The sequence below is a fragment of the Myotis daubentonii genome, chromosome 10, assembly GCF_963259705.1.
Source record: "Myotis daubentonii chromosome 10, mMyoDau2.1, whole genome shotgun sequence".
Taxonomy (NCBI): domain Eukaryota; kingdom Metazoa; phylum Chordata; class Mammalia; order Chiroptera; family Vespertilionidae; genus Myotis; species Myotis daubentonii.
The window spans coordinates 73,019,367-73,047,283 of NC_081849.1; the positions used below are offsets into that span (position 1 = coordinate 73,019,367).

General features: G+C 44.6%; 1 long non-coding RNA gene across 1 annotated transcript in view; it reads left to right on the forward strand.

Moving 5' to 3' along the window:
• The window catches only part of LOC132243144 (uncharacterized), a 39,745-nt gene extending 12,114 nt beyond the window's left edge, over window positions 1–27,631 (forward strand). The window contains exon 3 of the long non-coding RNA XR_009454804.1: window positions 26,459–27,631. This is a non-coding gene — a long non-coding RNA (uncharacterized LOC132243144). The remainder of the gene's footprint in view (window positions 1–26,458) is intronic.
• Window positions 27,632–27,917: the final 286 nt, after the last annotated feature.

The window sequence follows — 27,917 nt, forward strand, 5'->3', positions numbered from 1 at the left end:
ATAAACTATTTGAGTCCACTTTCATGTTGATGGCCACGAACTCCCTCAGAACTCTTGAGGCACAGTAAAATGATTTTCCCTATGGGGTGGTTTCCTTTTAGTCTTTCAGCTGACAGTAGTTGCAAAGAGCCTTTCTGAATGGCATGAAGTATCTTTCTACGTTTTAGAAGAAAAATAACTAACATAAAACATTCTTCCACATTCATTTCTATAATTTCAGACCAGAGGTGCTGAGCTTTTCATATGGACTTTCCTGCCACACCTCCCACGAATGGCATGTGTAGTGTGAAGACTACATGTGCAGCATGAACAATGGTGTTTGATAGCATTTGGGCTGTTTAGAATCTCCCCTTTAGACTGAAATGATATGTCTGGCTTTGTTTCCAGGGTTACAGAAACTTCTTTGGTCTATTTCCAGGCCTGAGCCCAGTGGAAATGCTACCACCCTGCAGGATAATGGAGGTGTTGATCCCGAGAAGGAATATTCCTGTCAAAAAAGGACTCCTTGTGGTTAACTGGGCCCAAATTCATAATCAGAGTTTAGCAGCTATTGTTTACAGGGTCTCTCTCTCTCTCTCTCTCTCTCTCTCTCTCTCTCTCTCACACACACACACACACACACTGTATTTCAGGGAAAAGCCACAGACTAAGCAGCCAAGCCTCTTGCACTATGTTCCTGCTCTCTGAACCCACCTTATACGTGTAAAGGAGTTCCTGGAATGTATATTTTGACCAATGGGCTGAGACCTGCTCCATCCAATCGGAGCTACTCAGCTATATCCTTATTTGCATTTTTACTGACCAGTCAGAGTGGCTCCATAATGAACAATTAGAACATGCAATTCTGACCTGTCAGGACAGTGTTTTGGGGCCTATCAAAATGTGCAAATTTGGGTTCTTCATTTGCATAAAAACGGACCAATCAGGGACCAGGATGAGCACTTGCTCTTCGTAAGTGGAACCTCCCCATTGTTTGAAGGAAGCCAGCCTACTTTCAGTTTCCTCCTGAGGCTGTCTTTCCCCACTTTGCAAACTGTTCACCTGAATGAAGTCTCCTTTTCCACACTCCAGATTGGGGACTCCTGTTGATATTGGTTTGGCAGCAGCTAATTTTTGTTGACAGAGGCATAAGGTGGCGTTTGGTTGAGCCTTTGCTATTCCCTGACAAAACTGACTTGGTTGTGGTTGAGTGTTTGGCCTGAGGGTGTAAAATAGACCCCGATTTTCTCCATGGGCAAATGTAAGAGCTGAGTTGCATATGTTGCTTTTAAGGTCTTAGAGTGATAACTGTTTTAACTAAATGTGTAGAAGCTGAGGATTGTCACATGTGCAACTTGGGTGTGGGACCCCCGTTAGCCTGGGTTATAGTCTAGCTGTGGTTTTAATAGTTATATGACCTTGGGCAACTTATTTAAACCTCTGGGCCTTAATTTCTTCATTTGTAAAATGGAATAATTTCTGCCATTCAGTACCATTACAGGGATGAATGATAATTTACATCAAATACCTGGCCCATAGTCGGGATTCCTTACATGTTAAGTGACTTTAAGAAATCTTTCAGGCCATATTCATGTGTTTCATGATTCCATTGTAAGGAAAGCCCAGAGGCACTTATAACACACTCTGCTTATACTGCTTTCCTTGGGAATGAAATACTGTGCACTAATGTGTTACCTCCTTAAGAGTATTAGTGTGTATATTTCCACTAGGATGCTTTTGCAAAACCCCCAACTCAAAGTAGCATAAAAATAAAATGAATTTATTGGTTCATGTAACTGAGAAGTCTCATGATAAAGTTCGCTTGGCCCAGCAGCTCCAAGATGGATGGAAAGGCCTGGTTTCTTCTCTGCTACCCTTGTTATCAGCTTTATTCCAAGTCTGCCTTCTTTGTAGCTGCAAGATGGTTGTCAGCAGAGTCTGGGTCCATCTGTTAGAACTGAAGTTACTCAGTGTGATGGAAAACCCATTATAGCAGTGGCTATAAGATAATAGAAGTATTCTTCTCCTCTCGGTAGGAGAAATGCAGCGATAGGCAGCCTAGGGCTGGTATGGTGGCTCCATCATGTCCTGGGCCCGGATTCTAACTTGACGCTGCGCATATTAGGGCACTGCTCCCTTTCTCAAGGTCACCTCCAGGTCCAACAAAATGACCGCTGGATCTCCAGCCATTACATCCGCTTTCTAGGCCAGAGGAAGGAAGACGAGGTGACTCTTTGCAAATACCACACAACGCTGTTGCTTCCATCGCATTGGCTCGAACTTAGTCATGTAGGGTGGGAAAGAGAGACTGGGGAATAGAATCTCTTGTTGGACTCAAATCCTCCCCATAGGGAATTGAATCACGCCTATTCCCAAGAAGAAAGGGACAAGAGTATTTGAAGGCAAGCAGCAGTTGTTGCCACTCGGGGCCACATGCTTCTTTATTCAGGCCCAGTGGACACAGAATGTCTTTTTTGGGAGCCTCCATGGAAGGGAACAAATGTTTTCTTCGGGGAAAACCCCAGAAAACACACCTCATGTCCCTTTGGCTCAAACTGGGTCTTCTGCCCATCCTTTCATAGTTCACTGGGGTGTGTGTGTGTGTGTGTGCGTGTGTGTGCGTGCGTGTGTGCGTGTGCGTGTGTGTGTGTGCGCGCGCGTGTGTGTGTGTGTGTGTGTGTGTGTGTGTGAGTGATGGTCAGTGCTGATTGGCTGGAGCACATGAGAGCTCTCTCCATGGATTAAGGCTAGGGCTAGTTCCCCAGCCACATCCCTGGGACACTCAGGACCCATTAGGGAAAGGGAAGGGACCTTAGGACAAAGTTTTCCTCCACTCTGCCACTCCCTGCAGCCTTCCGTTCATGATGCTAAACAATTCTAGGACTTTTAACCTCTTGGATTTCAGGACCCTTATTTATCTTTATGGATCTTTTGTGAATCCTCTCCAGTCTTTCCTGATTCATGCTGGGCACAATAATAAACAGGCAAACCGCTAAATCTCTCTAAGCTTCAATGTACCCATCTATAAATGATGAGAATCATGGTATCTACCTTGCTCCAAAGATCAATTGAGATGATACACGTATGCTTGGCACACAGTGAGCACTTAATAAAGGTGAAATAATAGCCATGCTTCCTGATTCTCAGGCCCAATTCTCCTATTTGCGTTTTTCTCTCTCGTGCTCCTTTCTTTACCTGAAGCCTTAGGAACCGTTCTGTTGTGCTCCAGCTTCTGTTTCTGTAGTTTGCTTGTTTCTCCTTTGAAATTCTTTTCAAGAAATGTCCCTGTGTCTATTTCTGACTTCTCTAATTTGCCAAGGTAACTTTCTGTACCCGAAGGAATGAAAACAAGGAAAAGTGATTCAGGTGGGCGGAGAGGAGAAAAGAAGCTGTGAGGAGCGGGTGGAGGGAAGGCTGGTATGGTCCCATGTCATGGTCCCGCCCTCTATCCCCCACTGCTTCAGCCTCACCCCTTCCTAACCAGCCCAACCAGAGGTCGACTTCTTGCTAGGTGGCTGAGTTACTTAGAAAAGGAAGAAGATTATGCTCGATTTGTTCATGTGAGTTTAGATAAGAAACACATCCTCAGTCATTAGATCCTGAATTGGTCTCCCTACTGCTTAGAGTGGAGCATATGAGTTTATTCAGTTTAGAAATTCCAAGGATGGGCTCTCCCTCTTGAACTGAGAAAGCCTCCTCCATCTCAGATGATTTGTCCTCACCCTCTTACCACCTTCCAGCCTTCTCTTCTGGCTTCTGCAAGGCCAATGGAGCCGGGAGGATTTGCACCCATTTTCCCATGCCAAGAGGTGCTAGTGAAATCCCACCCTTGCACGTAGTGGAGGACACCAGCGTTCCCGGAGTGCTGCTTGTAGTTGAGTCTTAATTATCAGGGAGGGGTAATAGCTCACATCAATGGCCAGTCACTGTAAGCACTTTGCAGGCACAGTGATAGTAATCGCTAACAGTTAATAGGGCGTTTACTATGTGCAAAGTGAAGTTTAAATTGTTTTCTCTATATTAATTCATGCCATTCCCTAGTACTCCTCTGAAGTAGTAACTACCGCCATCCTCATTTTACAGATGGGCACCTGGGCTCAGAAAGGTTCGACAACTTGCTCAGGGTCATTCTGCTAGTGTCAAAGCCTGAATTAAAACCAAGATTGTTTGGCTATGTGTTCATAGCTAGTACCTCCCCACGAGGAGGTTTTAATATTAGTATCATACCCATTTTACAGATAAGGAAACTGAGGCACAGAGAGAGGAAGTAGTCCTGGATTCAGATGTGGACATGAGACTCCAAAGCCTGGGTCTTACCTGGTATGTCATGCTACCTCCTCCGGGGACATGTGAGAGCATCTTCCGACCCAACACTTCACGCAGGAGGAGCCTGAGGACCGCATGTGACTGTGGAACTCCTCTGGGGGCAATTAGTGGCGTGGCACAGGATGCAAACCCAGCAGTCCTGGTAGTGCTTCTGGGGCCTGGAGGGGAGTGAGGAAGGTAGGCCCTGTGATCGTCAAATCACATCTCTGGCACCAGGAACAGAATTCACTTGTGCTTTTACTGCTTTCTGATCTCTTCTTTTCACCCCTGGGGCTGTTGGTCAGGGTGTCCTGGGACCCGCAGTGGCCTCTGAAACATCAGATATTGCACCATAGTTCCACCAGTTACATAAGGGAACTAGCAAGGGAAGACATCATTTAAGATGTGATGATTGATTTATACCATGACTTGTTTCATAAAGGATTTATGACAGTGTAAAGAAATGCCTCCCACTCTGGGAGACAGCATCAGTTAGGCTCTCTTAGGCTCCTAGAAATCCTAGGGACCTAGACGGATCCCATCATCTTCCTGCACCTGCATTTCTTTACCTTAATTTTTTTAAATCCTCACCCGAGGATATTTTTCCATTGATTTCTTAGAGAGAGTAGAAGAGAAAGGGAAAGACAGAGAGAAATATTAATGTGAGAGAAACACATTGATTGGTTGCCTCCTGCACACGCTCTGACCAGGACCTGGGCCGGGGAGGATCCTGCAGCCAAGGTACATGCCCTTGACTGGAATTGAACCCGGGACCCTTCAGTCTGTAGGCGGATGTTCTATTCACTGAGCCAAACCAGCTGGGGCCATTTCTTTACCTTTACATTGGAAATGATGTCTTCCTGGTAGAACTGGGAGGGCACTAATGACAGTTCCTGTGAAGTTCCCAGCACAAGCCTGGCACCAGTAAATGCTCAGTGGGTGCTGATGATGATGGTGAATGTTACCAGGCAGACAATAATGCAGCCTGAGAAAAACAAGGGCAGGGTCCTACCACGGAGCCAGATGGAGGCCCGTACAAAAACGCCCACCACGGAGTCGTCCTGGCTCTCGGGGCCGGTGTGAAGACAGGAACCTGGTCAGTGAATCGTCCACGCTGCTCACCAGGCACGCAGCGCTCAGGGGAGGCAGCCTTCCAGGCCAAGGTGGGAAGAAGGATCTTTCTAGAATCCTTCTGAGGAGGACATTGCAGGGCTCTACACAGTGTGCTCAGCAACTACTTTAGTGTAAACCCAGTGACAAGGGCCACTGTCCGTCCCTTAATGGAGGTGAGGCCTCAGCATAATCCATTAGAAAGCATTGCGCTGAGGGGCATGTGAGGGGTCCAGACATGGCTCTCCACTGTTTTAACTTAACTGGGGGCGTGAGAGCTGATGGTTATGAGCATAATAGGGACCCTCAGGACCTCTGGGCCCTCTGCATGTATTACCTCATTTAAATCGTATAAGGACGACTTGAGATTGGTGATATGACCATCCCCATTTTGCAGATAAGTAAACCAAGGCCCAGAAAATAGGCCCAGCGCCACCGAGCTCATGATCCCTGGTCAGGCTTCCCACCCAGGCAGGCAGCCTCCAGAGCTGGGACCACTCATCTCCCCCTACCATCCTTCGGGGAGACTCGTTGGACTCAGCATCCTTCTGGTCGTCGCTGGCAGCTGAGCCTTTGACACATCTTCAGCATCAGTGAGTTCAAGAAGATGCGTATGTAAATGCTGACGGGCAGCTGCTGTTTGGGGCCGGCTAGTGCGGAGCGGTGCGCTTTCCCTGTCAGCCGAGAGGACACAGGACTGACACATCCTTGCTCATGAGCTTGAACCAAATGACCTCCGCTCAGAAAAAGGGAGGTCAAACCGGGGAGCAGCGCCAAGCCCACCTTAAGGAAGGAATCCGCAATCTACTCTAATGCACAGACAAATGGATGATTGAGGACTCAACGTTTTCTGTGTATTATGGCTGCAATAATTTTAGTATGAAAACGTGTCAAGGCAGTTAAGTTCCTGTTTCGGCTATTTTGGCAAATGAATATATGACACCACAGGATACTCAGTGCAACACTCCTTCTATTGTGACTTTTGCTAACGTATTGGACCCCTAAACAGTCTGGCAGGAAGCCTTCCCAAAGCTCCCCCACCTGTCACCACCATCGCAGTGCAATGTTCTAGGAAGGCCAGATAGAGTGTTGTGCTGTTTCTGCGTGGTAGACATGTGGTCATAATTGTAATGGAAGCAGGGCTCTAAGTGATGCAGGCTTTGGGCTCCTCCTCCTCTTGCATATCCATCGTAATTGACAGAGTGCCGTGTCCCCTTCTGTGAGAGCTGGCCCCCTAGGATTTCCCGAGACTGTCTGAGGGTTGGTGGTTTCCTGTTCAGCCCACCATCCAGGCTTGTCAGGTCCTAGTGGTGATTGCTCCTACCCTACCTGCATCACCCCCTGCCGTACACGGCCCACTTGTCCTCAAAGTGTGGGCCCGTTGGAGGAATTAGAATACAACATAGCACAGGCAAATGTCCTTCCCTTATTAGGATCGTGGGCCATGTTCCCTGAAGGCTCTCTCGTGCCGTTCTCTTCTTGGATTTGCTCTTCCCCAGAAGCTGCTGTTTGCCCAGCTAACTGCCTCCTCCAATCCCCAAATTCCAGTTACTTCCTTGCAGAGCAGAATTTAGCTCATGCTTCCTTTCCCCCTTTACTTCCCAGGCCACGGCCAGAGCTTGCTTATCTCACCCATGAAGTCTCAACCAGGCTCACATGGTATGTTTCTTCACTGTAAGGGACTTTATGTCCTAATGTGTGAAAGTGGCTACAGTCATCGTTTTAAATAGCATTTCCTCCCTGCTACATCAGATGTGTCAGAGCTTACAATATAGTTGGGAATTAACTCTTTATAACGTAAGGACAAAATAATGATATAATAAAAGTGACCAGAAATGAGCTGTGAAGCCATGAAAAGACCTGGAGAAAACTTAAATGTGTATTACCCAATGAAAGAAGCCAATCTGAAAAGGCTACATACTCGATGATTCCTACTCTGACATCTTGGAAAAGACCAAACTATGGAGATCAGGGGTTGAGGGGAAGGGAGGAATAGGTAGAGCACAGAGGATTTTCCAGTCAGTGAAACGCGTCTGTGTGATACTATAATGGTGGATACACGTCATTATACATTTGTCCAAACTCATAGAATGAACACTAACAAGAGTGAATGTAAGGAAATGTCAACGGTGGGCTTTGAGTAATACTCATGTCTCCATGTGGATTCATCTGTTGTAATGAGTGTGCCACTCTGGTGGGCAATGTTGAGAAAGGGGGAGGGGCTGTGTGTGTGAGGGCAGCAGAGGACTATGGGAAATCTCTATACTGTCTGCTCAATTTTGCTGTAAACCTAAAACTATTATTAAAGTCTATTTTTTTTAAAAAAGACTCCAAATAGGAGAGTAAGTAAGTAATGGTGGTCCCCCAGGTAAGGGAGAAGACGAGAGGATGGCTTTTGGCTGGGTGGCCCCACTAGGCTTTCGGGGGAGAAAGTAGAAGTTGGATTGAGGTTGAGGGATGATGGGATTTGATGTGTGGGGAGTGAGGAGGTGATGTCACAGGGAGAAGGAGTAGCCTGAGCAAAGGCACAGAGGTATCCTGGCGTGGGACCCACAGGGCTGAGGGGTGAGCCGGGTCCGGCCGGCAGGAAGAGCAGGTTTCCTCAGCAGGGGAGAAGGGAAAGCAGAGAGCTGCGTGGAGCCGCTGACGGTGGTTTTCTGGTAGCAGTTCTGAAGCGCACGCCTTGATTGTGGTTTCCTGATAAGAGACACTCAACGTTGTAAACTGCTAGGGAGCAGCTCTGTAATTCAGTCTGTTTTCTTACAACATGTGTTTGTTTATTACAGAGAGCTGTGATGACTTGAGGGTGTCATGTCAACCTTGTCTCATGTACCAGCTGAACTCAGTGACACGAGCATCCTGACAGATGGGATGTTATTACTGAACCACCGGGGAGGGTGCCCGGGGCTGACTGTGCCTCGTGTGCAGTGAGGACCCACTTGACCCGAGTGAAGGCAGCAAAAACACCTCGCGTTGGAACCCCATGCCTGTGTCTGTTACTCCAGTGGTTCTCAAACTTCAGAGTCACTGTCTGAGTCACTGGGGAGTGGAGGGAGGGGTGTTAAACACAGAAGGCCATGCCCGACTCCCAGAGTTTTGAATTCAGCAGGTCTGGGGCATGGCCGGGAAATCTGCATTTCTAGCAAGTCCCTGGGTGATGCTGATGCTACTGGCTGGGAGATCACACTTTGACAACACAAGTCTACTCCTGATTAATACAAAACTTACCCTCCCCTCTTCTGCTTCTGTAAAGGTGTGGCCTAAGGCACTTCAGTTTCACAATGGAAGCCAAAAGATGGAATCAACCCAAGTGTCCATGAACAGATGAATGGCTAAGTAAAATGTGATATAAATACATATATTCATCTGTCATATATATATATGGTGGAATATATATATGATGGAATATTATTCAGCCATAAAAAGGGATGAAATGCTGATACCTGTTACAACATGGATGAATCTTGAAAACATTATGTTAAATGAAAGAAGTCAGTTACATAAAGCCACGTGTTGCATGATTTCATTTATGAAATGTCTGGAATAGGCCAGTTCATAGTGACAGAAAGCAGATTGGTGGTCGCCGGAAGCCGGGGTAGGAAGGAACGAGGAGTGACTGCTTATTGGGTTTCTGTTTGGAATGATGAACTTCTAAACCTAGACAGCAGTGATAGCTGCACAACATTGTGAACCTACTTACTGGGTACCACTGAATTATACACTTTGAAATTATTAAAATGGTCAATATTATGTATATCTACCATAATAATAAATTAAAAGAGTTACTGGAGTGCTGTTCTAACTCAAATTGTGGGAGCCAGTTGAAAAGTTTACAGGATTAAGATTGGAAATGCAAAGGGCCTAATACCAGTGGTTCTTAGCCTTATTGAATGAAAAAAAAATCACCTGGGGACTTTTTGTATGATACCCTTGTCTTAGCCACACGTGAGAACAATTAAATTGAAATCTCTGGAGGTGAGGCCTAGGCATCAGACATTTTAAAATTCAGCCCCAGATGATTCTAATGTACCACTAGGATTGAGGACACTGGCCTAAAATCTTGAGGTTCAAATGGACTCAGACCTATGTGCAAACTGACTTGGACTTCATCATAGACAATGAACCTCCCATCTTCTCCCAAATTTGCTTGGATGTAGAGAGTAGAATGAAGAGACTTTGGAATCAGTTTGAATATCATCTCCACTACCATCTAGCTGTGTGACCGTGAGCAAACCATAACCTCTCTGAGCATTGTTTTTGTCAATGGAGAGTAGGAGTCTGTGTTCTCTGGAAAGAATACTATTTCATAGCAGTTTTGTAGGAAACAGGTCAGTTTCCTAGTTCTAACAGTGTCAGACGCTGTTTTGTCATCATGCATCTCTGCCTGTCCTTCTAGACTGAGAGGGAGACACAGTGCCATATCCTATACAATAAAAAGCCAATATGCAAATTGTCCCCTCTACCTTAGCGTTCGACCAGGGGGCGGGCCACCCGGCCAACCGCCCATGGCCCCTCCCCCTGGCGGGCCCAGCCAGACCCCACCTGTGCACAAATTCGTGCACCAGGCCTTTAGTTTATGTGAAAACCCTAACCCTGTAGTATCTTGTATCATGAATTCAGTTTTATCCCCACACCGGATGGAGGGGCATGTGTAGGTTGGGAATGAGTGATCATGCCCCCTGAATCTGTAATCTGGAAGCGGAGGAGATTGTGAGCCTGATAGAAATCATTTTGCCCTCATGCTCAGACTTCCTTTTGTGTATCAAGCTTTATAACGATGTCAATATACTTAAAGATAAAAACAGGTAAAATTTACGCACAAATTCCTGACAGTAAATAAAATTATTTGGATATTTTCATGTTTCTTATTTGTAGGTAAAATAGATAATATATTTTTATTCAACCACAATTATGACATAGATACAATTTTATATTCTGTTTGTTTTCACTTAGTACTTGGTCATGTTTTTATAGTTCTTCATTATTGACATTTTAATGGCTTCATAATATTTCAATGAGTTGCCCTATAATTTAATATTCCTCCGTTGTTAAGCTTTTTGGTTGCTTCCAAGTTTTCAATATTAGAAATTGTGCTCAGTGAAAATATTTCTTCATATAACTTTTAACTTCCTTTGGCTTATTTTCTCAAAATAAAATTCCCATATCTTACTGGATCAGGGGTCTAAACATTTTAAGGGTCTTGAATGTACTATCTTGCATTGCTACTGGCAGGGTGTGGGTATTATTGTTTTCAATAACATCCCAGCATTGAATTTCATCATTTGAAAAGGTTTACAAATTGTACAACTATAATCTAAATTTAATATAAGCTAATAAGTTACTCTGTCCAACATTTTGGCATGCATAACATTCCTTCTCCAGTTCCTTTCCTGGTGGCATCCCAATGTTTTGTAAGTTGCTGGGGAGAGAGGCAGTTTACAAACATTGTAGAAAATCAATGATTATTTTTTGAAGCAATGAATATAGTAGGTAACCCCTCTTCCTAATATTTCTTCAGGTTTCTAGTAGCAGGGCTTTTTAAAACATACACACACACAACAATAACACTATATTACACTTTATTTCACTTGAGTTGGTAGCCTCAGAGCTTTGTTTGCTGGAAAAAGCTCAAAAATTTTCACTTGGTGGGAAGTAGATCTCCCCACAGCACGAAGGTATAGCAGCTAAACCGTTGCCCTTTCCCCCAGCCTCTCTTTGCACTCCCATCTTTTTTCCTGTTTTCTCTGGAAGAGCCAGCTCAACCTGAATCAAAGAAAAGCAATCTGTAGAGTGCATGGGAGGAAAATGAGCACAGATATGCCCTTCCTAAGTTCTGGAGCTTAGTTTTCACTCATTCAAGCAGAAGGGTTATGCACACTCCGATGGTAGTGTTTGTGTATTGGTACCCATTCATCGGGACAGTTCAGTTCATGGTGATGGAAAGCGGCTGTGGATTCAGCAATGCTTTTAACTAGCTATGTATGTTATTAATTTCAAGAGTGTCTCCATACATTTAAAAATAATAGTAAAGAACACGCAGGAGACCAGTTTATCCAGCTACGTGCAATGTCAATGCGCATTTGCATTCTTGAGTTCTTTGTGTCCTCAGCAAAAAGTTGGGAAATGCTGCCTGAGGTTAGGCCAATATCTTAATATTATAACTAAGAGGTGCTTAGCTAGTTAAGATGACTAGGGAAGTGCTTGTCATTGTCACTGGGACTTAACTAGTATTTAATACTGTAACCTGTAACCTGTTAGGCCTAGGCACACCCTAATTTTTGAAGTTAGCTCATTTAGAAGTTCACTTCCTGCCCGTCGACTTTCTTCTCATCAGTGACAGCAACAAACAATGGCATTGCTTAAATGTCTTGCTGCCTGAAATAACATCTTCTTCCAATTAAAAAGGAACAAAGGTTGCACCTCTTTTCGGTTCCCTTTGTTGGCTGTAACATCTTGACATCTTCTTCTGGCTCCAGTTTTGTCTGAGACTTAGCTGACCTCTCAAAACAGTATGTCGTGTGTTTCTGTTGGGAAGGGATTGCTTGTGACTATGGCTTTCAAAGGAAATGTATGCTGGTGGTTTGCAGAGAGTTGACCTATACCTAAGGGTCCCTTTGGCAGAGGGCGTCAGGGCCCCAGGGATTTGCACCATCTCCTAGGAGCGCTTGTTCCCTGGGGTGCCTGGGTGGTGGCAGGGATGTGTAGCCCCCTTCGTTGCACCCTTTCCCCTTCCCAGTTTCCTACAAAGACACTCTGACTGTCGTTTACTCCAGCTTCAATCTTCAGCATTCAACTTAGCACACATCATGTCAGAGATTCTTAAACTCAAGGGAACAGAGAGGTCAGAGCACTGGTCTCCAAGCCTGGCTTTTCATCAGAGTCTCTTGGGGAAATTTTGCAAAATGTTCTTGCCCCCAACGCGTGTTCTGATTCATTACGACTGTGTGTGGACATGGAACCTGCATTTTTGTTTTGTTTTGCATGTTTTTAACTCACTAGATCACTGGTTTATTATAAAAGGTTGTAACTCAGGAGCCAGATGGGAGAGAGATGCACAGGGCAAGGTGTGTGGGTACGGGTGTGGGGCTCCCACACCCCTCCAGGTCTGCTACCCTCCCAGCCCCTGCACCTGTTCACTAACCCAGAAGCTCCAAAGCCTGCATTTTAAAAAACTCTCCTTGTGCTTTTAAAGTTTCAGGACCACTAACCTAACTGGACTCTCAGGGCAAGACTCCCTTGAATATCATCTCTGGCAGGTGGCCATGTCACTGGCATTGAATACCTCCAGCCATGGGGCACTCACTACTTTTACAAATGGCCTGAGTTAAAACAGTCCTTTTCCACCACAAAAGTTTCTACCTATCGGTCTTAATTATGCCTTTTAGAGCAGCACGGTGAAAAGCTATTCCTACTTTTCCCTCAAACACTTGAAGACAACTACTGCTTCCTTCTCAGGACCTCTCAGAGTCCCGTTTCTGGGCTCTCAGTCCTGGTCCTCCTCTGAATATGATTGAAGTTTTATAGTGAGTTTAGTTATATCTTTTAGATGATCTCTTTGAGAACTTTATGGAGTGGCTGTCATCCCAGTGTTGGAGATGACGGAGGGCCGGTAGGTTTAAGTGACATGCCCTGGTTCCCACAGCTAATAAGTCGCTAAATTGCAATTTGAACAATCTGTCTAACTCCAAATTCTGCACTCTTAACTCACACATTATGCACTGGATTTTTTATTTTCTTGGTTTGTTAAATACAAATAAGTAGATGCTAAATAAGGAGTATTAAAATGAAGTGTATGAAAGTATAGCCCCTCCGATTTCTCCGCCCAGAGGCAGCCACTGTCAGATTTGCAAAGCACCCCACTGAGAGCTGGAGGTTCTGTTTGGAGCAGCAGAGAACTTTTGCCTCCTTTGCTGGGGCCCCATCTGCAATGAGTGGCCCTCAGACTCATGGGAGCTGCTGGCAAGGCCTAGGTCTCTTGGTTCACTCTGATTTGTAGGCAAGTAAACCCTTCATTTTTTACTTAATTATTTTTAGTTAATTACTTTCATTAATTGTTTTAATAAACTAGTATTGATTCAGGTTCTACTCACTTTGTACCCTTGCAAATGGGTTTTTGGGTCTTAAAAGAAACCCATTATTTTTCCTGTTGGTTGTAACCTATCATTTCACCTTTTATAGATCTTTTAGCCTCCCAATTTGATCACCCATTAAATTATTTAGCTCAATGTCATTCTCATATGTTAATATATATGATGTCTCTCTTTGTCCAAATCATTGGTAAAATTTTTGTTGAAGGTGGGACCAAAGACAGAGTTTTTGAATACCTGTGGGGGAATTAATTAATGAGTACTCTTGGATATAGTTACTCAACCGAATGTTCACACACCTAACTGTATTACCACGCGGTCTTATCTATAAGGACATGAGAAATTTGGTCAAATGCCTTTCTGTCTACAACATTTTCCTGATTAATTAATCGAGTAAGCTTATCCAAAAAAGGGAGTGTTTAATTTTACTCTTTAGCAAACCTTCTGTGAGCTCCTAGTTATCGTCACCTTTCCCCTTTACGGGTCATAGGCATCTCTTTTATAATATATTCTAGATTTTTTCGGTGGATTGATATCCGCTCACATTTTTGTGGGGCTCTGAGCGACTCAGAAAGGGCTGGGTCCAGGCTGGGCTGTGCTGCAGTGGAGCCTGGAGTGGCAGGCAAGGCCAAGGCCGGGGGGCGGTGAGTGGGCTGCTTCAGTGGTGAGTTAGGTGCAGAGGTGTCAGGGCTGGTTCATTAGAAGAGAGAGTTGACTAGAAGCATCTGCTCTCAGGCTGCATCAGGGGCAGGGAAAGATCAAGAATGGAACAAAGGCAGGTGCTCCCTCAGGGAGTAAACCACTGGGCCGGGAAAGGCTGGAGGCTGGTGTTTGAAACCAGAAACCAAGAACGCAGAGGGTCAGGGAGGTGAAGCTGATGTCAGACAAGAGTGAGGACTGGTCTTGGAGAAGTGAGCTGCCTCATTGGGCCCTGTAATGGGACAACTTCATTCCCTGTCTCAGCAAATGACACCACCCATTGTCCAAACCAATCCTTCTGCTCCCTCAGCCTCCCACAGTTTACCAAGCCCTGCCATGTGGCTTCAAGGTTGGTGGCCAAGAGCAAGGGATGATGATAAAGGGGGTAAATGTTGGAGTGGGGAGGACCTGCAACTCCAGTCCATCGGAATGGATGACCTAGGCAATGGGAAACAGGACTAGGAAGTCTTATTTGTCTTCTTAGAGTTTTCTATATGGAAGAATTGGGTGAATGGGTGAATATCTAGAGTAGGCTCATGGGAGACAGTTTGTTTAACTTAATTTTATAGACAGACCTGATCTGGTGTAAGATATAATCGTCCTGTCAGCAGCATGTTTATACTGGTAGTTATTCTTATCCTGATGGCTTTTAACGCTTTTGGGGGCTGGCAGGAACTGGGGTAAATGTAGCAGAACAAATGGGTGTTAGAGGGAAAATTTAACTGTAAGGAGCAGTGATCACTTGGTGATGGTGGCAGCAGAGCACAGAGGAAAAGTGATCTTTAAACTTCTGCTTTACAAAAATTGGTGTATGAACTGGTGTACATTAATGAAGCAACCCAGGTGGGAACATTTATAAAAATAAATGCCTTTTGGATGCACATACGGGCAGTTGTAGCCACTGTGGGTTTCTTGTGGGTCTGATAGAAATGAGCTATATTAGTTAATGAATCAATGTGACGAAGAATGGCGAAAGGCTCTGCCTTGGGAGCTCAGGATAACACCGGTTACACCCATAACCTCGTTACTGGGTTCAGTTACTGAACAAGTGGCAGAGACTGAATGAAGAGTTGACCCAGGAACCCTCCTTGAATATGTCTATTTTATTTGACATCTCCTTCTAGAACTGCTAGAAATTCCAACATACAAAATGGAGTGGTAGGTGCAAACTGAGTGGTAAGAAGCAAGGCATGGCTATCACATCTGGGTGTTGGGGGTTAGATAGAAAGTTTGCTCTGTGGTTGCCATAATGGCCATGGTCTGTGCCTTTTGCTGCTGCTTTCTACTGAGAGATGCAAAGACAACAAGGCTGAGCTGTGGCAAAGTTCCGGACATTCTTGCCCATTGTGCCTGTTGCCTTGAATGGGACCGGGTAGTTCCGTGAGCCAGAACAGAAAACCTGTGGTTCTGGACGCCCCAGATGCTGTTGTGTATTGATGTTGAATCAGTAGGTTTGGTGCTTCGTTTTAGTCTCTCAGGCTCTGGAAATGCTTGAGCTTGCCCTGATCCATGCATGGCATAATGGAGTGCCTGATCCCATCCCCCCAGAGGGGATCCACAGGAGCATAATATGACCTGATGGCCAAGTCCTCCTTTCCCCCCAGATGGTCTATATCTGACCTGTCCACTGTGGTAGTCAGTAGCTACATGCGAGTGTTTATAGTAAATTAATTAATCAAAATAAGAAATTCAGTTGCTTAGTTACACTAGCCACATTTCAATTGTTCAGTAACCACAAGTAGCCAGTGTAAAGAGTATTGAACAGTACTCATTGCAGAGCGTTTCCATCACTGAAGAAAGTTCTGTTGAACAGCACTGGCCAGATTTCTTTGGAGGAGAATAATCTGGGATGGCGGGCTCCTGCAGTCTCACTATGCTGGTGGTTTTTAGACCAGGTGAGGATGGAAGAAGTTCAGTTGTGATGATGAACCCTCCCCCACCTCCCCCATCCCAGGAAAGGTTGCTATGCAACATAACAGAGGTAACTCGTGTTTTCAGGTCTTCAAAGATCCAGTGGATGACTCCTGAAAGGTGTAAATTTCTGATAGCTGATTTTTTGTGAGAGATCCTCAAAATATAAACACTAATGACCTGGAGTTGAAGGGGGAAGGTGTGTTGGGGATGATGTTGCTCCATCTAGATGTCATGCTTGAAGTTGGTAGGACTCAGAAATTTGACTTCCACCAGTTTGTTTGTTTGTTTTTAAAGGACTTCTACAATTTTGACTTTAACCTGTAAGGCAGAGCCTTCTGGACAAAGAGTGAAAAATTAACATATACTTGAAACTTTTCCCCTGAAAGATCATGCACTACTCTGCCCTAGATGATAGTTCTATCCCATATTGTAGGCTTCAGCAAATACTCTTTGACAAGTAATTTGTTTTGTATAACAATGAAAGATGGTTCTTACCTTAATAAAATTTGAAATATATGATACCAATCTCATAAACTCTAATTCACAAACCCAGGGATGATGAGAGGCACTTAAAAAAATGGCATTAAGATTACCCTTTATCTCTGTGGTAGGCAGAATAATGCCCTCCCAAAGATGTCTGTATGTCCTGCTTCCCAGAATGTGTGAATGTTACTTCATGTGGGGAAGCGACTTTGTAGATGTGATTATGCTAAGGAACTTGAGATGGGGAGATAATCCCGGGTTATCCGGGTGGGCCCAGTTTAGTCACGTGAGCTACCCAAAATAGAGAACCTTTCCCAGTTGTGGTCACATAAAGAAATGTGATCAATACAAGGAGAGCCTGAGAGATGTAACATGTCTGGATTTGGAGGAAGGGGCCATGAGCCAAGGAAAGCAAGCAGCCTCCAGAGGCTGGAAAAAATATGGAAGTAGGGGAAAATTCAGCCTTGCGCACACTTCATTTTATACTTCTGACCTACAGAACTCTAAGATAATAACTTTGTGTTGTTGAACCTGCTGTGTCCGTGATCATTGTTAACAGCAGAAATAGGAAACAGATTTACTTCTTAAAGAGTGGAGGATTACCAAATAACTTATTTTGAAAAAATATATAACTGTTAAGAGGATGGAATATTCATGTTCACTAATGAGTACATTTTGAGCTTGTAGACGATTCTGTATGAAACCAAATTATAATAAAACTGTTGCTTGGTGAGCATAGAAAGCTTCCTTAGTGATTAGGCTGAGTTCAGGAGGCTATTGTGTCTGTGTCTACCCCTTACTTATCTGGGTAGGTGTTAGGCCTCTGAAAGTGTAATCCGGTAGAGAACTTGTCTGCCAAAAACTGGCCTTGTGAATTGGGCAGCAGCCATGCATGACTGGCATTGAAGGCCTTCTAAGCCTTAGCAACCTGGTTTTATTTGTTCACAAAGAGGACCGAAGAAGATGGGTGGAAAATAAATAATTGTGAAACACTTGATCTTGAAGATCTGTACTCCTAGGGTACACCATGTCATGGGCAAAGAAATCAGGATCACAGCTTCTGAGGACAGAACATGTTCTCAACTGAGGATTTATCCCAGAGAGGAGAATTGTCACCTGGGTTTGCCGTTACAGCTGCTTTTCTGTGGGCAGGGTGGGTGTGAGCTTCCTGGATGGGTGCCAGGGGCCGCCTAGCCTCCGAGGGGCACGTCCTCAAGGCCAATGCTGGGCACTGTGGGGGACCTGACATTTCTGACAGCCTCATAGTTGGAGTGTTTTCTCATCTTGGGTTTTCTGGCACTCTTCCCTCCCTCTGTGATTTTCAGAGATTACAGCGTGATTCCTCAATTACCTCTGCAAGGTCTTCCTGTTCCCAGGCTGTACTAGTAATTCCTGGGCCTGGAGTCCTGGGCTCATTTAGAGCGACTCGGGCTCCCTCACTATCTCTCCATCCATCTTCAGCTTCTGTTCCCTCTCAGTCATCTGTGTTCCGCTTTCCTGGTGTCAAGGACAGAAGTAAAACCACAGTTGGGCAGTGCCACCACCTGCCCCACTCCACTCCACGCCATCGCCCTTTTCGTTCATCGATTCGCTCCAAACACAATTTTACCAGGTCTGTTTTGGCGTTGTTAATCCTCACCGGAGGATATTTTTTCCTGTTGCCTTTTAGAGAGTGTGAAAAGGAGGGAGGAAGGGAGTGGGGAAGAGAGAGAAAGAAACATCGATGTGAGAGAGACACACCTGCTGATCGCTTCCTGCACGTGCCCTGACCGGGGTCAGGGAACAAACCCACACCCCAAGCATGTGCCCTTCAGTTTGTGAGCCGACAGTCTAACCCAGGAGGGGTCCTCAAACTACGGCCCGCGGGCCACATGCAAATACAAATATTGTATTTGTTCCCATTTTGTTTTTTTTACTTCAAAATAAGATATGTGCAGTGTGCATAGGAATTTGTTCATAGTTGTTTTTTTTTTTTTAAACTATAGTCTGGCCCTCCAACGGTCTGAGGGACAGTGAACTGGCCCCCTGTTTAAAAAGTTTGAGGAACCCCCTGCTCTAACCACTGAGCCACCGCCAAGGCTGCAGGTCTCTTTTTGCCCTCTGAGTATTACAGGCCTGAGGTCGGAGCTGTCACAGCACCACAGCCTCTGCTGTGACGCCCTGTCTTTCGGGCATGCTCCTCACTCTACCTTCTCATTGAAATGTTCCCTGTGCTGACATTGCAGAGGTTTCAGGCACCTCCTCGATGTTCACTTGGATTCTGCCTTATTATATTTTCAGAACTTCATTTCTTTAGAGGTTTCTACATTTCAGGTCACACTTCTTTTTAGCGCTGGGGTTATTAACCCCGGTTGTACATTGGAAGGACTCGAACAATCTTTAGAAAGCAGCAATGCTTGGCCCCAACACAGACCAATGGAACCAGATACCTGGGGCTGGCCCAGGAGGGGGAACTTTATTTTAGGTGTCCCTGATAACCATAAAAGAAAAAAGGTGTTAAAGTGGACTTCATCAAAATTAAAAAAATGTCTGCTCATCAAAAGATACTATTAAGAAAAAGAAGAAAAAAATACAGATTAGGAGAAAATATTGGCCATGTATATATCTGAGGACTTATATCCAGCAAATGTTAGCATTTCCTGCAACTCAATAATAAAAAGACAAATGGTGCAATTGAAAATTTGACCAAAAAGCTTGAATAGACACTTCATAAAGGAAAAGGTATATCTTTCTTGTTTTTAATGTATTCACAATGCCATCAACACATCTAAAAATTAACAGTAACTTGTTAATATCTATACTAATAAAAGGGTAATATGCTAATTAGACTGGACATCTTCCGGACGTCCTTCTGGACAAAGCCACGGTGGCAGGGTCCAAGGCAGAGGTGGTTAGGGGCGACCAGGCAGGCAGGCAGGCAAGCCAGGTGGTTAGGAGCCAGCAGTCCCAGACTGTCAGAGGGATGTCCCCTGAGGGGTCCTGGATTGGAGAGGTGCAGGCCGGGCTGAAGGACGCCCCCCACTCCTCCCCATGCATGCATTTCGTGCACTGGGCCTCTAGTTATAACATATTTAGGCAGTGTTCAAATGTCCCCAATTATCTCATGATTTCTTTTTATTCTTGGCTTGCTCGAATCAGGATCCAAATAAGACTCAGACTGCATTCAGTTGAAATGCCTCTTGTCTTTTTTAATCTATAGACCTCTTCCCCCCCCCCCCCTTGCCATATATTTATTGAATAAAGTGGGCTATTTGTCATGTGGCATTTTCAACATTCTTGGTTTTGCAGATTGCATCTTCACGGTAGTGTTTTACCTGTTCCTTTATTACCTGTAATTCCTATGTACCTGGAGGCTCATCATCATTATTAGTAATATTAAAGACTTCACTTCCAAGACCAACACTTTCCATGTATGACATCTTGCCACAGTGAGTGAGGCGGGTCCCAAACTCTCCGGAGGCAACAAAAAAGAGGATAACTATTTTGCAGTAATGCCAAGTCTAGTCCCTGTTGACTTTACAAACAATAAACACCAGGCTAGAATCCATCATTATGTGCATGACAGCTGTCTACCAGAATGTGTTGGGCCTTCCCTTTGTGCCTGAGAATGAGCATGGACAGGTGGGAAGAATGTGAACTTGGGAGTCAGAGAGCTCTGGATTGGAACTTTGACTTTGCCTTTTATTAAGATCATGCCTTTCCTAGTTAATATTTTTTTAAAATATATTTTATTGATTTTTTACAGAGAGGAAGGGAGAGGAATAGAGAGTTAGAAACATTGATGAGAGAGAAACATCAATCAGCTGCCTCCTGCACACCTCCTACTGGGGATGTGCCCACAACCAAGGTACATGCCCTTGGCTGGAATCGAACCTGGGACCCTTCAGTCCGCAGGCCGACGCTCTATCCACTGAGCCAAACTGGCCAGGGCCCTAGTTAATATTTTTTCATCTCAGATTTTTTATATAAGAGGATAACATTTATCTTACCCGGCTGCTGAGATGCACCTGCCGTGTAGCATGTGTTTGTTTGTTTCCTTCCCTGCATAAGTTAAAAATAAGAATTTGCATCTAAAACAACAAATCCATAGAGTTTGTTTAAACCCAAATGCAAATGTAGCATTCACCAACTTTATAAATAATAGAGAAAGGAGGTTTTCATGCACATCCTTCGAAAGACTATGCAGAAAGGGAAAGGAGCTGAGAACAGGAAACATAGCTCTCTTTCCCTCCTTGTAATCAGGAAATTCTTCCCGAAGAAAGCATGACCCATTCTAGCCTAAAATTTTGCTATTCTCTGGACGGTGCTGGCTTGAGAACGTATTTCTTTTACCAAAAGATGAGTTCACAGTAAATGACTCAGAGACATATGGATGAAATTTCCCTTAAGCCACTCAGGGGATTAGAAATTAAGGGAAAGAGTGCTTGGCAAAATGCATTTGGGGTTTTGCCAAACCTAAACCAACTGAGAAATAGTTAAGACACAAGGCAGATCTCGAATGCTGCCAAGTTTACCCATCTTAGCAGGACAGGGATTTATAATTAGAGCTGCTCAGAAAAGCACTGCCTCTCGGGTGGCAAAGGACAGAAAAGCCTTTGTCCTCACCGTCTCAACGGGCTGCTCGCTCCCAGATGGACCCTTCACAGTGTTCACCCCCTCTTCATCATCAGGGTCTGCAAAGCCACCTCCTGGCCACTCGGTTCCCCTTCCACAGCAGGCCCCCACCATGCTCTCCAGGCCTCTTTTGTTTCCAGGCCAGGCTGGCTGTTTCTCACAGTGAATTCCTGGATGAGGGAGAACAAATCTTCACGGGCGTTCTTGAATTACAGTGAAGAGCTGTGGTGGGAAAATATGACAAAACAATTTCCTTCCCGGACACAATTTTTTGGTCTTCTGTCTCTCACCTTTGTCACCTTTCCACATTTCTCTGCTTTCCATGGTTTTTTTTTTCTCTGTAAGATGAGGGAATTGGATCAGCTGTTTTCCAGCTGTGCTGCTGGAGCCTTTTGCAGGTGGAAGGGTGAGCCTCAATAGCTCATCTCTCAGGGCCTCTGTGGTCCATAGGAAGGACTTAGTGGTATTAGCTTTTACTGTTCTACCACCACCATCACCATCACCACTAGCACCATCAATACCATCACCAATACCATTACTATCACCACCACCACCACCATCACCCTCACCACTACCACCAGCACTACCACTATCACTACCACCACCACCAGCACCACCAGCACCACCAGCACCATCACTATTATTACCATCATCACCACCACCACTATATCCAGTTAGAGATACATATCTTTCCTTTCTTTTTTCTTTTTTGCAAATATATGCTACAACTAGATTAGCAAACTACTACCTGGTATAGAAACTTAAGAGAATTGCTGTAATAAAGAATGATTTGTATTTGGTATCATTTTTTGGTAGATAAGTAGTCGTTTCTTATCTACTTAAGCAATATTTGAAAACAGAGTGCCCTTCTGTGTGGACTGAAAATATCCTCTGGAGTTTTGTTTGCATTATCAACTTATTTAGCACACTCTTTCTGCTTAGCAACCACCCCCACTCCCCAGGCCCTGTCCTTTTAATTAACAACCTGTCACTGTATTTCAGTGTTTCTGTTGAGGCACACCAAGTGAGCCATGAAAAGTCAAAACATATCACTTCACATAAAAACAACATTTGCTGAACTTCTCATACAATTGGGCTGGTCAGATGAACTGCTTCTTGGGGACCAGAAATCGAACCTAGGTGAGCTTATGTGAAAGACTGAACCAAGGTGCGCAGAGAGTGAGATTGGCAAGGGGTGAGAGTAGGACCAAAAGTTGTGTGTGTGTATATATATATATATATATATATATATATATATATATAGAGAGAGAGAGAGAGAGAGAGAGAGAGAGAGAGGAAAGGAGAGGGACAGAGAGAGTGAAACATCGATCAGCTGCCTCTTGCAAACCCCCTACTGAGGATCCAGAGGATTGAGCCTGCAAACCGGACATGTGCCCATCCGGGAATTGAACTGGAAACCTTTCCATGCACGCGATGATGCCCAAACAACTGAGTCACAGCAGCCAGGGCTGGACACTTACTTTAAACCACCTCTTTTGTGCCTTAAAGCCCCAGTGCCGCATAGCTGACACCTGACAGATGTGAATTTTGCATAAGTTCATTCATGTGTTCCATCAGCACATAACGATTAACTTCTAACATATGCCCAGCATGCTCTAGGGTTGCAGCAGTGAGCACGGCATCTGCCTCAATGCTGCTTACATACTGGCAGAGGAGAAAAATCAAAAACAAATACAGAAACTGTTAACTATAATTCAGGTTTGATACGTGTCAATAAGGAGTGAAGCGGCGTTCGGACATAATAGTAGGTGATGGTGCCGGGGTCCAGCCCCAGCGGGTCCAGGGGTTCCCAAAGGCGTAGACGGAGTCGGCGAAGAAGGAAGGACACGGAGACAGCGTTCAGTTGATCAGCAACCTAGCCAGGATCTCTAGCCCGGATCTCCAGAGAGGTTCTGCTTCAGATCTCCAGCGAGGTTTTGTAGCCATGTTCCCTCGCTAGGTTCTCCAGCCAGGTTCTGTCCAGGCTCTCCAGTCAGGTTCAGTGTCCAGGTTCCAGTCAGGTTCTCCTGCCAATCTCTGTAGTCAGGTTCAGTCCAGGATCCCTTGCCATGTTCTCCCGCTAGGCTCTGTCTCTAGGCTCCGAGTAGATTCTGTCTTCTTGATTCTGTTCTAAGTTCTGTGTCTTTCTGTCTTATGAGTTCTGTGTTCTGAGTTCTGAGTGTTTCTGTCTTGTTACAACTGTATTTATACCAGTTGATTCAATCCTATCAATCTCTATTACAAAGGTTAGGGCGTTTCTTATCTCCATTCCAGGGAGAAAAGATTATGTAGTTTAAGCATGACTGTTCGTAGTTAAAGGGATTAATTACCCGCCTGGCACTTAGTTGAGGGGTTTTATTCCCTCCCTAACTTCAGGGGAAAATCCCTACCTGGGGAAACCACCTTTCTCAGAGACCTTGGTTAAAACACATAGTGCCAAGAACAGTATGCCATATATGCCAGGTCCCTTGAAACAGCAAGCATGGACCGGCTCCCGGCAAATTCCCCCTTTTTTATTTTTTAAAAGCAGGCATTAAAAAGAAAAACCTGAAATGCTCTCTTGTATCCATTTTAAGAGTAGGATTGGCGCTTTCTGCTATTACCTGAGTCCTGATCTATCATCCCAGGGAGAGCTTGCCAATCCTGCACTTTCCCAGGGTAGAAAGGCTGCAGTGGGGTTAAGGATAAGGCTCCTTGGGCCTACCTCCTCCCATGCCATTACATTTACCTTTCCTTCCTCAGAAAAGCATGGACATACTTCTTGTATAAAACGTTCTGTCTGACTGGGAGTAACCTTAATTCCTCTGCTAGCAAGCATATATGTTAAAAGATCAATACAGAGTCTTTTTTCTTTAGACTCAGTATGGCACATCTTCTTAATCTAAAGATCAATACAGAGTCTTCTTTCTTTGGACTCAGTATGGCACATCTTCTCAATCTAAGTTCTGTACTATCCACCTTCTTACCCTATTTATCCTCTATAGGGGGGTCTGTAGCACCCTGGTGGAGTCCTATCCGTCCCGAGTGTGGGGGTTCTCAAGGGGGGGGGGGGCTTACCTAGGGGAATCCTGTTCCAGGGATTCCCAAAGGTGTGGACGGAGTCGGCGAAGACTATCCACCTTCTTCCTACGGTGGAGTCCGATCCGTCCCGAGTGCAGGGCGCTTACCTAGGGGTCCCTGTTCGGGCGCCATATGCCGGGGTCCAACCCCAGCAGGTCCAGGGGTCCCCTAAGGTGTGGACGGAGTCGGCGAAGAAGGAATGACACAGGGACTTCTCCAGCCAGGTTTGGTCCAGGCTTTCCAGCCAGGCTCAGTGTCCAGGTTCCAGTCAGGTTCTCCTGCCAATCTCTGTAGTCAGGTTCAGTCCAGGATCCCTTGCCATGTTCTCCCGCTAGGCTCTGTCTCTAGGCTCCGAGTAGATTCTGTCTTCTTGATTCTGTTCTAAGTTCTGTGTCTTTCTGTCTTATGAGTTCTGTGTTCTGAGTTCTGAGTGTTTCTGTCTTGTTACAACTGTATTTATACCAGTTGATTCAATCCTATCAATCTCTATTACAAAGGTTAGGGCGTTTCTTATCTCCATTCCAGGGAGAAAAGATTATGTAGTTTAAGCATGACTGTTCGTAGTTAAAGGGATTAATTACCCGCCTGGCACTTAGTTGAGGGGTTTTATTCCCTCCCTAACTTCAGGGGAAAATCCCTACCTGGGGAAACCACCTTTCTCAGAGACCTTGGTTAAAACACATAGTGCCAAGAACAGTATGCCATATATGCCAGGTCCCTTGAAACAGCAAGCATGGACCGGCTCCCGGCATGATGGCATGTGTGTGTGAGAGTGTGTACAGTATGTGTGTTTCCATTGGCTAATTCAGTTAGCTCCATCAAGGAAGGCTGCTCAGAAGGAGTGACATTTGGACAGACAGACCTGAGTGAAATGAGAAGTGAGTTAAGTGAGTGTCCCTGAGCTACATGGAAACCACACATCACCATTATTACGAACTGACCTAAGTCAGTTTGGTCACGATGCACAACTATTAGGTTCTTGATAGCTGAGGATAGCTACTGAGAGAAAATTGAGGTAAATAAAGGTAAACTACTCCCCTACAACTGTCCTCGGAGTTTGTAAAGAGAGCAAATCTACCAAACCCGGTCATTCATACAGAAATGTATTAAGAAATGTTTTACTACCAGATTCAAAGAGTATACACAAACTGATGCACTCAATGGAGACCCAGTACTCTGTCCTTTTAGGAGCCCTGAGTAAGACGGTCACTTGGAATAGAGGCAACAGCACTTCAGAGACATGATCTGTTTCACTGAAACCCAGCAACAGGTGAACAGAGCTCCTCCTAAGCAATGCACAGACAGTATAGGATTAAGCCTCAGGACCCATTCTTAAGGCTACGCACTTGTGATGGTTAATTTTATGTTTCAACTTGGCTAGGGTATGGTGCCCAGATGCTTGGTCAAACACCAAAGTGTTTCTGTTACTGTGAAAGTATTTTAAGATGTGATTAACACTTTAATTAGTAAACTTTGTGTAAAGCAAATTACTCTCCGTGGTGTTGGTGCGCCTCATCCAATCAGTTGAAGGCTTTAAGAGCAAAGGCCAAGATAATCTTAAAGAAGAAGGAATTCAGACCCCAGACTGCAACATAGAGATTCTGCCTGCATTTCCAGCCTTTCAACTCATGAATTGATTCAAGAGTGGCAACAATAAGTCTTACTTGAATTACCAGACTGCCCTGCCCTTCAGATTTTTGGAGTTGCTGTCCACCACAATCACATGAGCCAATTCCTTGAAATCTCTCCCCTCCTCCCCCACCATTAGTTTATTTCTCTGAAGAACCCTGAACTCATACAGATTTTAGTTCTGGGAAGTGGGGTGCAGGTGTAACAAATACCTAAAAATGTAGGAATGGCTTTGGAATTGGGTAAGAGTAGGGGCTGGACAAATTTAAAGTGCACAATAGCAAAAGCTTGGATTGCCTTAAAGAGATTGTTGGGAAAGAGTGAAACATCGATGGCTGCCTCCTGCAGGCCCCCCATCGAGGATCGAGCCAGCAAATGGGGCATGTGCTTGACTGGGAATTAAACTGGCTACCTTACCATGTGTGGGAAGACATAAATGTTAAAGCAGATTCTGATGAGAGCTCAGAAAGAACAGAGCTGTAGAGCAAGTTTCTATTTTGTTAGAGAATACATACATCAACATGAACAGAATGTTGCTAGGAATATGAGTGTTAATGGTGCTTCTTGTGCTCTTTCAGATATTGGGACACAGACACAGACAGGCATGAGGCAAGATGATGTGAAGAGACACCGGGAGAAAAGAGCCACTCACAAAGCAAGGAGAGGCCCAGCACAGACCCTGTCCTCAGCGCTCAGAAGGAACCAGCTCTGCCTACACCTGGATTTTGGACGTCTAGCCTCCAGAACTGTGTGACCACACAGATGTGTTGTTGAAGCCACCCAGTGTGTGGAGTTTTGTTCTGGCAGCCACAGCACATTATTCGTGTGCTATGAGCCTCAGTGGTTTCTTACAGCCCATTTGTCACCAGTCAAGTGTGCCAGGAGCAGGTGCTGAGACAATATTTGGGGTGCAAAATGTTTATTAGGGATCAAACCCTGTAAGAGGAAGGGGAAGGAGCCATCATAAGAAACAAATGCAAATGACATGACACCAGTTAACATATATGGCCAGCTAGTCCTGCTTTAAAAATAGAAAAAGCTCAAAATAATTGAATATCAGAAAAAGTATAGATGATCTTCAAACTTGATTTATACCTATTACACTCTTTATTAGTTTATAAAGAGTATAACATAATTAAGGGTTTATCTATTTTCATATGGAGGGAGCTTTATAATCTACTAGTATAACTTGGATGGAATTTTTAATGCTAATAACAATATTTTACTAATGTTAAGACAATACTAATATTTAGTTAGAATTTAAGTCAATATAATTTAAGGTAAATTTTTTTTCAAAAAAGGGTGGGGAAAGGATTAAGATTGGGCAGAGGGAAAAGTTGAATGATAATGTACATGCAAGGAGGCATCAAGCAAACCAGTGTCGAGCTCTGGACTTAATGTTATCCACCAGGGTTGTCTTGCATTGGGTCAAAATGCCTGGGACTTTCTCCCCATCAGGCTCAGTCACTGGATACAGGCTGCCACAGGAAAGGTGGCCGCAGGCAAGGAGGCTCTACTGAAGCCGACCCTGAAGGAGTGGGCAGTGGAGGTTTCCTTGAAGGGAACCTGTCTACACATCTCACATCTCCCACTCCACTCGTGGGATAGTGAAGAACAGTACACCGTTAAAATATTTTAGTCAGTCTACATATCTTGAATACCTTTAACTTCATCAACAAGAGTCCATTTCTAATACCATACTTATTGACAAAGAACTAATTTCAACAATAAAAATTAATTTCTGACATTCAGATGCTAATGCACAAAGCCTCAGGTGTTCAGTGAGCCATCCACCACAGAAACTCTTGAAGTGGCTTTTCTGATAAAACACTCGGTGACTACCCTGCAGGGGAATTTTCCATTGGAGCAACTGGCGGCCCTTAGAGTAAGGAAGAGCATGACTAATTGCCTTACCAAAGTGTTTTAAAGTAAGTCACAGACATCCCAACAACTTCCACTTGGCGCTGTGTCTGTGACACCTACTCTCTCATCTTGCTCAATCAAACTGTCTTAGGGATTATTTGGTTGCAAAGAAGA